The sequence below is a fragment of the Arvicola amphibius genome, chromosome 9, assembly GCF_903992535.2.
Source record: "Arvicola amphibius chromosome 9, mArvAmp1.2, whole genome shotgun sequence".
NCBI classification, from domain to species: Eukaryota; Metazoa; Chordata; class Mammalia; order Rodentia; family Cricetidae; genus Arvicola; species Arvicola amphibius.
In genome coordinates this window covers 116,388,591-116,397,427 of record NC_052055.2, presented here as the reverse complement: position 1 = coordinate 116,397,427, position 8,837 = coordinate 116,388,591, and positions in this window count along the sequence as shown.

Here is an 8,837-nt window from a genome sequence, read left to right as displayed (position 1 = left end):
CCCAGAACTAGTGTGGAAAGTTAGAGTACCCCATCTCCTAATTCCAAGATGAGGGAGTGTCCAGGGCCGTGTCACCAAGTGGGCAGGGTCTTAACGGAGTTGATGATTTGCACAGAGACCTAACCTGACCACACAGCATGTACTTAGAGAACACAGGTACTGCCCTGGGCACACAGCATGTGCTTAGAGAACACGGGCACTGCCCTGGGCACACAGCATGTGCTTAGAGAACACGGGCACTGCCCTGGGCACACAGCATGTGCTTAGAGAACACGGGCACTGTCCTGGGCACACAGCATGTGCTTAGAGAACACGGGCACTGCCCTGGGCACACAGCATGTGCTTAGAGAACATGGATAGAAACCCAGTCAAGGATGGGAAGGGAGACCCTGTTTATCCTCTTTCCTACTCATACCTGGGAATGACTTCAGGCTGGACTGCTCTTTGCTGACCCTGGGAGGGGGACATGTGACCTGAATCTGACTCATGGGTCCTTCTCAGAAGTCCTTGTCCTCACACACACCTGTATGTTCTCAGACAACTGGAGCATCTGGTGTGAGTGAGAAAGTGCCTGGGTGGGGGAAGGCTCCTTCTCTGAATTAGTGGTGCTGGAACAGGAGAGGCTTCAACTCTATGGCCACACAAGCAAACTCGGGGAGGGCTGCGTATCCAGAGCAAAGTCTAAAGTGTTCAGCCACTAGAAGAAAGCGCTTGAGAAAAATCTTCACAACTCATGTAAGATGACAAATACCAGAAACATCACCAAAGGCATCGCCGACAAAAAGAACTGGTGAGTCAGATTTCAGCCACATTGAGGACTTTGCCTATTTTTATCTCAAGATGAGGAAAAGCTGAGAGACACAGCCATGGCATAAGAACAAGCAAGTCAACATTTTAAAATGAGCCATTAAAAAAGACATATTGCCAAAGAATAAATGCAGATGGCAAATAAATAAGTGAGTTACTCAAAGTCTTCATTATTATATAATTGCAAATTAAAGAACACACGCTAGGGGCTGGAGAGATGGCGCAGCAGTTAAGAGAACTAGTTGTTCTTGCAGAAGAGTCAGGTTTTCAAGTCCCAGCACCCTCATGATGACTCACAACCAGAACAGCTCCAGTTCTGGGGAACCTAATATCTTTGCCTTCCTCTAACCTTCTTGTGGCACATGGTGCACAGATACACATGCAGGCAAAACATTCACATGCATGAAACAAAATACTTTTTTAAAAAAAAGAACAAGCATAATTCATCAGATAAAACACTTGCCAACAACCCTCCCAACTGAGACCCAAGTGGTGGAACAAACTCCTAAAAGTTGTCCTCTGTCCATATATGAACCATGGCAAGTGTGTACCCACATAAATACACACATTCAAATACACACACACACACACACACACACAAATAAATAAATAAATAAATGCAGTAAAAATGTTAAATATAGACATTTGAATACCTAAATTGTGATGTAAATGTTCTTTAGGAAGGTCATGTTATAACGGCTAACTCTGTAAGCTTGAACAGACCTACAGTCACCCAGGAGTCGAGCCTTTGTGCATAACAGTGAAGGGCTAGCCAGATTGTGCTAACTGGGACAGGAAGACCACCTTAACTGTGGGTAGCACCATTCAATGGGCTGGGATCCTAGACTGAACAAAAAGGAGAAAGTGAGATGAACGCCTTAATCCAGCATTAATCCTTCTCTACTCCCAACTACGGATGCAATGTGCCCAGACGCCTCAAGCTTCCACTGCCATGCCTATCCCACCATGTTGAACTGGACCCCTGAACTAGGAAGCAAAAACAAATCTCCTTCCTTCCAAGTATCTCGTGTCGGGGTATTATTCATAACAACAAGAAAAGTAACTAATAAAAATGGTGCCGTGAATTTGGCTGCTGTTAAGAGACCTAACTATGTAGCTCTTAGACTTTTGGGATTGACTTGCAAGAGAAATGTCAAAGAGTTTAGTACTCTGAGCTAGAAAGGCCCTAGAACACTATAAGCAGAACCTAATAAGCCACTCTTGGGGGGCAGTGGAAGATAAGAAGGCTGAGAGAAACACAGACAGTGGAGGTCCAGCTCATGAATTTCAGGGAGGAACAATGGCTCTATCCAGAATTAAGCAAGGGGACATCCATCCATTTGATATCGTGGCAACACATTCTGCTCATGTCTTGAGAACTTGGGTGAGACTAAATCTAAAAGCGATGAGCTAATTTCTCTGATGAAGAGAATTTCAAGACTATATAGAGTTTATGCTGTGGCATGGCTACTGATTACTACTCTCATCTGGATATAAAGTAAGATAAAAATGTGAGGTTTAGCAATGGCAGGTGGGTGAAACCCTGTATGAAGCTGTGTAGGTAAAGCCCAAGTTGCAACAAACAACCAGGATGTTGGAGACGCCAGACCATGAACACCTGTCAAGAAAAGCTTCAGGCATTTAGTAAAACCAGCCCAAGATTGAGGTTATGTGTGCTGTAAGTGGCAGAGCTGGGGCAAGTGGCAGAGGGGCTGGGATAGTCAAGCCCTTTGGAGCCCCAATGATTCCATATTGAGTCCCAGATGCCAGAGAGCTGTGGGATTTTGTGTTTTCCACGCTTCATTTGGGTCTTCCTTTATTTTAATAATTCTTTATTATGCTCCTATTCTGTTTATTGTGTGTCATTGTATATTGGAAGTATGTAACTTGCTTTTTTGGTGGTATAGAACAGTGGTTCTCAACCTTACTAAATGCCACAACCCTTTAATACAGTTCCTCATGTTGTGGTGACCTCTAACCATAAAATTACTTTCTTTGCTACTTCATAACTATAATATTGCTACTGTTATGGATCACAATGTAAATATCTATGTTTTCTAAAGGTCTTAGGCAACCCCTGTGAAAGGGTCATTCAACCCTCCAAGGGGGTTGTGACCCACAGACTGAGAACCACTGGTACAGGGGCTTACCAGTAAGAGATTGTCTTAAGTCTCAGAAGGGATTTTGAGCATTTTAAATAAGTGTTTATTTGTTTATTTTGTGGATGGGTGATGTGGGACGTCCTTCTCTATATATGCTGCTTTTATTGCTTGATGAATAAAGTTGTTTGGGCCAATGGCTTAGCAGAATATGGCCAGGTGGAAAGTCTGAACAGAGATATACAGAGAGAGTAGGCAGAGACAAGAAGGCACCATGTAGCTGCTGAAGGAGAAAGACACTGGAAAACCTTACCGGTAAGCCACAGCCTTGTGGCGATACATAGATTAATAGAAATGAGTTAATTCAAGATGTAAGAGCTAGCTAGAAATATGCCTGAGTCATTTGGGAACAGTATCGTAATTGGTATAGTTTCTGTGTGATTATTCAGGTCTGGGTGACCAGAACACAAATGAGCAGTCTCCGTTTACAGATGGGAGTAGTGGACGCCATAGCATGCATGTAAAGGTCATAGAAAAACCTGCAGGAGTCAGTTTTATAACTCTCAGGGATGAGTTTTAGCCTTCAGCCATGTGGGTTCTGGGGACCAAACTCAGGTTGTCAGACTCGGCAGCAAGTGCCTTTACCCACGGAGCCATCTTGCCAGCCCTAGAACGTTGTACTTTAAACAGAGTTGGCCCTCTTAAAGACTGTGGGGGTGTTTTAGAGTGGACTGAACTCATTTGCATAATGAGATGGCCTTGGACCCGTGAGGAAAAGGAGAGAAAAGTTGTGTTGATTTATATGACTCACATAGGTGACGAGTCTCTGGACACACTTTTGGAGGATTGTCTAGGTCAGGTTAACTGAGGCAAGAGGATATACATCTTAATCAAAGGCAGCATCCTTTCATGGGAGAGGGCCCTGAAATACATAAAAAGGAGAAAAGATGCCGCGGGTCAGCCAGTTCCCTCTGCTTCCGGACTGTGGGTGCAATGCGACCAGGCACCACAAACTCTGCCGTGCGTTGCCCCAAACTCTGAGCCTTCCTTGTTTTTGTTTTGGTCATGGCATTTTGTTTCTCACAGCAACAAGACAAGAGACTAGCATATAAGTGCTGACAAGAGCACAGAGCCCTGAAAGACCCCGCATGGTCAGTGGAAAAAAGCTTCCCTTCTAGAAGCGGCCTGCTGGAGATAAAGCTGAGCATGTGCCTGCCACATGACCCGGCCGTCCACTCCTGGGTTTTGACTCTGGAGGGATAGGAGCAAACCCACATCATGAGTGCTTCTGCAGCATGGCCACCATCACTCATTAGGGAAAGGGCCAGCGTTGACTCTGCACAGCATGTGCTGGAAAACCATAGAATGGTGAGGAAGAGTGAGCTATGGCTACCATGACAGCGTGACAGAGCACCAAGCCAAATACTTAGGAGGATGCAGCCATGGGGAAAGGGGCCACAGGATTTGGGTTTCTTGGGGCTAAGTGGCTGTGTCTGACCATAGGTAGTCTGAGAGACTCTTGGGATTAAGAAAGGCCTTTGTGTGCCTGGCTGCCACGGTGGGAATCAAACATCTTGATGCATTTACTGACTCTGTGGAAGTTTAAAAATAATTTGAAACAATAATTTTTAAAAGGAGCCCTACTGGAAAACCATCCAGATGTTTCTCTGCAAAGCACGGAAACTGTCCATCTGCAGGAGAGGAGGAGTTTGAGTCTGTGTGTGCCGGCTCAATGCAGATTGAGCTCAATCGTATGCTCAAGGTGTAGTGACAATGTCTAGCAAACAGTGTTAGGAAAGACCTTGAAGGTCCTGTGGTATGGCTGGCCTCCGAGAATCTCAGAAGCTCCACACCACACAGATAAACACATGTTTGGGGGCCTCAAAATGTCTGCTGGGCACCACGTGGTCCCTTCCATGCCTGCAGCCCACTAAACACTCTACTCCTCCAACAAGGTCTAAGGACATGGTGTATGGGTGACAACACAGGGCTTTTGAAGTTAGCACAATTTGGACTCAATGCTCAACAGCTCCAAATACAGGGGCTCTGAGCTGGAGTCTGGGTGCATCCCATAGAGCCTTTGATCTCAGCCACGGAGAGCCAGTGTTTGGACCTGCGTGTAGCTCCAGGTGACACCGTCACTGCTTAGGCTGAAAGGACTGAGAGTGTTCAAATCTGTGCGTGGTGATCTTTCCGGAATCTGATGGAGACATAGTATGGAGACATAAAGAGACTTTTGTGGACAGAAAAATCAGATGAGGGAAGGAACAGAGAGAGTTAAGCAGGACCAATTCCTAAGAATAAAGCAAGGAAGCGAGGCAGGGACTTCACAGGGCTGAAAAGAGGAAATATGGCCCTGAGGAGCCAAGGTCACAGCCTGTCTTCTGGGAATGCGGTCCCAGTTTCCTCTGGGTTGCTGTGATCAAACACTCTGACCAAAACAACACATGGGGGAGGAGGGTTAATGGTTAACACTCCCATTAAGGAAAATCAAGGCAGTCATTTAAGGCAGGAGCCACTGAACAACACTGTCTAATGGCTAGTTCACTAGCTCACTCCCTGGCTCATCTTTAGCTAACTGCCTAGGATGTATAAGCCAAGACTGCCTGCCTAGGGATAATACTGCCAACAGTGGGCTGGGCCCTCCTACATCAGTGCCCCCACAGATATACCCACGGACCAATCTGGTCTAAGCAACTCTTCAGCTGAGTCTTTCCTCCCAGACGACCTAAGTCATTTCACGTTGACAGTTAAGCGAGGTACACAAGTGTGCTGTCGTGAGGGAGCTGACATTGACCAGTTAACCAAGAGGACTGTCAGGGTATAGGGCTCTTGGAGTCAGTGGACCTGCCAAAGGCTTCCTCCAGGTAGGTGCCCTGTCCCCTCAGGGAGGAGCACAGGAGGACTCACAACCAAGGCAAAGTCTGCTCAGGTCCAGACCCACCACTCTTCAGTAGCCTATGAAATGGACTCCATGTGTCCTATGAGACACAGTTGATGAAGGTAACAATGTTGTCCTAATGAGTGAAGAGACACCTAAATAAATCTTCTACTTTCAATCACTCATGGGCGGTCAGTGACTGTGAGGTCACAGATCCGCCAATCCCAGCTAGTTCCCGACTATGAGATCACAGACCCTTCCAGTCCTCACTGGTTCCCAACTATGAGATCACAGACCCTTCCAGTCCTCACTGGTTCCCGACTATGAGATCACAGACCTGCCCAATCCCTGCTAGTTCCCTACTGATCAGGCTATGGGTGGCAGCTGCTGCAGCTGTGATAACAGTCACCTGAGTTACTGCTCAGGGCTCTTTACATGCTACAGATATCTGATGCACCGAGAGAGCAGGTAAGGAGGCTGGCATCCTGCCCAGGTCACTGGAACAAGTGGAAAGGCTGGCACACTGTCTTCACATCATCCGTCCCTGGAGTCAGCCTCTGCTCAGCTCTGAGGGAGACCCACCAATCACTGAGAAACACCTTGTCTAAGCCTGTAACACAAGTGAGCCCTGTCTAGTCCCGCCTCGTCTCTCTTGCCTTTCAAGACACCTTCCAGCCTCAATGACCAGAAACCCCAGATTGGAAAGATGAGTCTGGGAGATCTTTGCCTATTTTCAGAAAAAAAGCAACACGTTTTTCCCCTTCAGCATTTTTCTCATCATCTCTACCCTGAGTCTGCAGTCCCTCAGCCCCCTGGGGTAGAGAGGCTGGCTTATGGCACAGGGTTTCTTCATTCTCTGATCATGGGATGAAGCCTTCCTTCACCCCAGCATTGCTCTCTGAGACGTTGCTTTTTGTTATTATTTGTTTGTTTTTTGTTGTTGCTTTTGTTTTGGTTTGCTTTCAGGACCTGAGTCTGGGAACAGTACATGGGATTATGTGACTTATCTTCTTTTTTTTTTTTTTTTTTTGGTTTTTCGAGACAGGGTTTCTCTGTGGCTTTGGAGCCTGTCCTGGAACTAGCTCTTGTAGACCAGGCTGGTCTCGAACTCACAGAGATCCGCCTGCCTCTGCCTCCCGAGTGCTGGGATTAAAGGCGTGCGCCACCACCGCCCGGCTATGTGACTTATCTTTTGTTTTCACAGAGATCTCCCCACCAAGAGTTGCCTTGAGATCCAGAAGAGACTCTGAAAGTCTTGAACTTCTGCATAATGCTTGAGTTGTTGAGACTATGGGGCCCTTGGTGATCATCTGAGAGCATCTGGCTTGATGGGATGGACATAAACTTGAATCTGAACTGTCCCCCAAAGGCTCACGTATCAAAGGCTTGGTCCCTAGTGCAGCAATGTTCAGAGACGGGGCTTTCGGGGAGTGGAGAGCAAGGGCTCTGACTTCACCCATGGCTTTGTCCACTTTTGTGGCCAGAATCTAAGAGACTATGTGGGGTCTCGGAGACTGAAGAGGCTGAGCCTAGGTGAAGGGAGGGACCTTTAAGAACCAGCCCTCGGGAACTGTATCTTGTCTTTCCTCCTCCAGGTCCGAGCTGGAAAACTCCAGGGCTCTGGTTCCCCAGGCCTTGCTAACCTCCCAAGAGACCACAGGGAGCTTTTCCCAAACAATCATGCCACAGAATCGTCCTCAGAGATAGCTCCCACACAGACTGTGGTTTTGTGGTGAGGGCACTCTGGGGACTGGGGCAGGCAGCATTAAATTGCCTCCCTTGGATGTCCCACCATCGGGTAGGATGACTGCCAACCTATGAGTCAGGATGGAGGGGGGGACCCGTGACTCAGACACAGTGGATGTTGGTCCAGCCCACCTAGACACCCAGCACCCCAAGTTTGCACAAAGGTCTTCCCTTTCAGAACTTCTGAGTCAGTTTCTGAGCACAGCCACCACTCACAATGTAAGCCTACCATTCAAGGAAGTTAAAACAAATAGCGCAGTCACTGAGCGCTCCCACACCCTGCTCGCCCATTGCTACCTTTTGCCGAGAGCTGTGTTCCCGGAGCTTTCACTTGTGTGCCTGGAGCACACAGGCCTGGACTGTGCCCACAATCAGCCACGGATCGACCGCTCCAGCACGGCCTGTCAAGCCCTGCAGCACTGCCCTGGCAGGATCCCCTAGTTGGAAGCCACTGCACGGTGCTTATACTCCTCCGTGGGGACCCAATGATAACCCTGATCTGACCCCTACCTAATGTGCCTGCAGCCACTGTCCCAAAAAACCACAGGATGATTCACTCCAGCCCCTGATATCCCCATATGACCTCCTCCTTTAGCACCTAGTGCCCACATACGTGGCTATCCTGTACCCCTGGTGTTCTGCACATCCTTGGCTTTCCCTAGACACTTGCTCATGAAATCCCTACCTCAGATCTGCTGTCTCCTAGAGTGATTCTTCCTTTAAGCCTTTGCTTGGGCGTGTCTTCTCTGAATGCATCATCACCACCACCTTCACCACCACCACCACCACCATCAACACCACCTGTAGTAGGGAGGAAGGGCGGGCCACGTCCCACCGCCTGGCTGGCTTAACACTCGAAATAATTACACAGAAACTGTATTAATTAGATTACTGCCTGGCCCATTATATCTAGCCTCTTATTGGCTAACCCATTTCTAATAATCTGTATGTCACCATGTGACTGTGGTTTACCGGCAAGATTCTAACCTCTAATCTCTCAAGCAAGAGATTCGTGGCATCTGCCACACTTCCCTTCCTCCCAGCATTCTGTTCTGTCTACTCAGCCAACCTAAGGGCTGCCCTATCAAAAGGCCAAGGCAGTTTTCTTTATTCAACCAATGAAAGCAACACATCCTACATCAACCACCACCATCAACACCATGGACACCACCACCACTATCAGCACCACCATCATACCTCTAACCACCACCACCACCACCATCAACACTACCATCACTACCTCTAACCACCACCACCATCAACACCATCCACCATCACCTCTACCACCATTACCACCATGACCA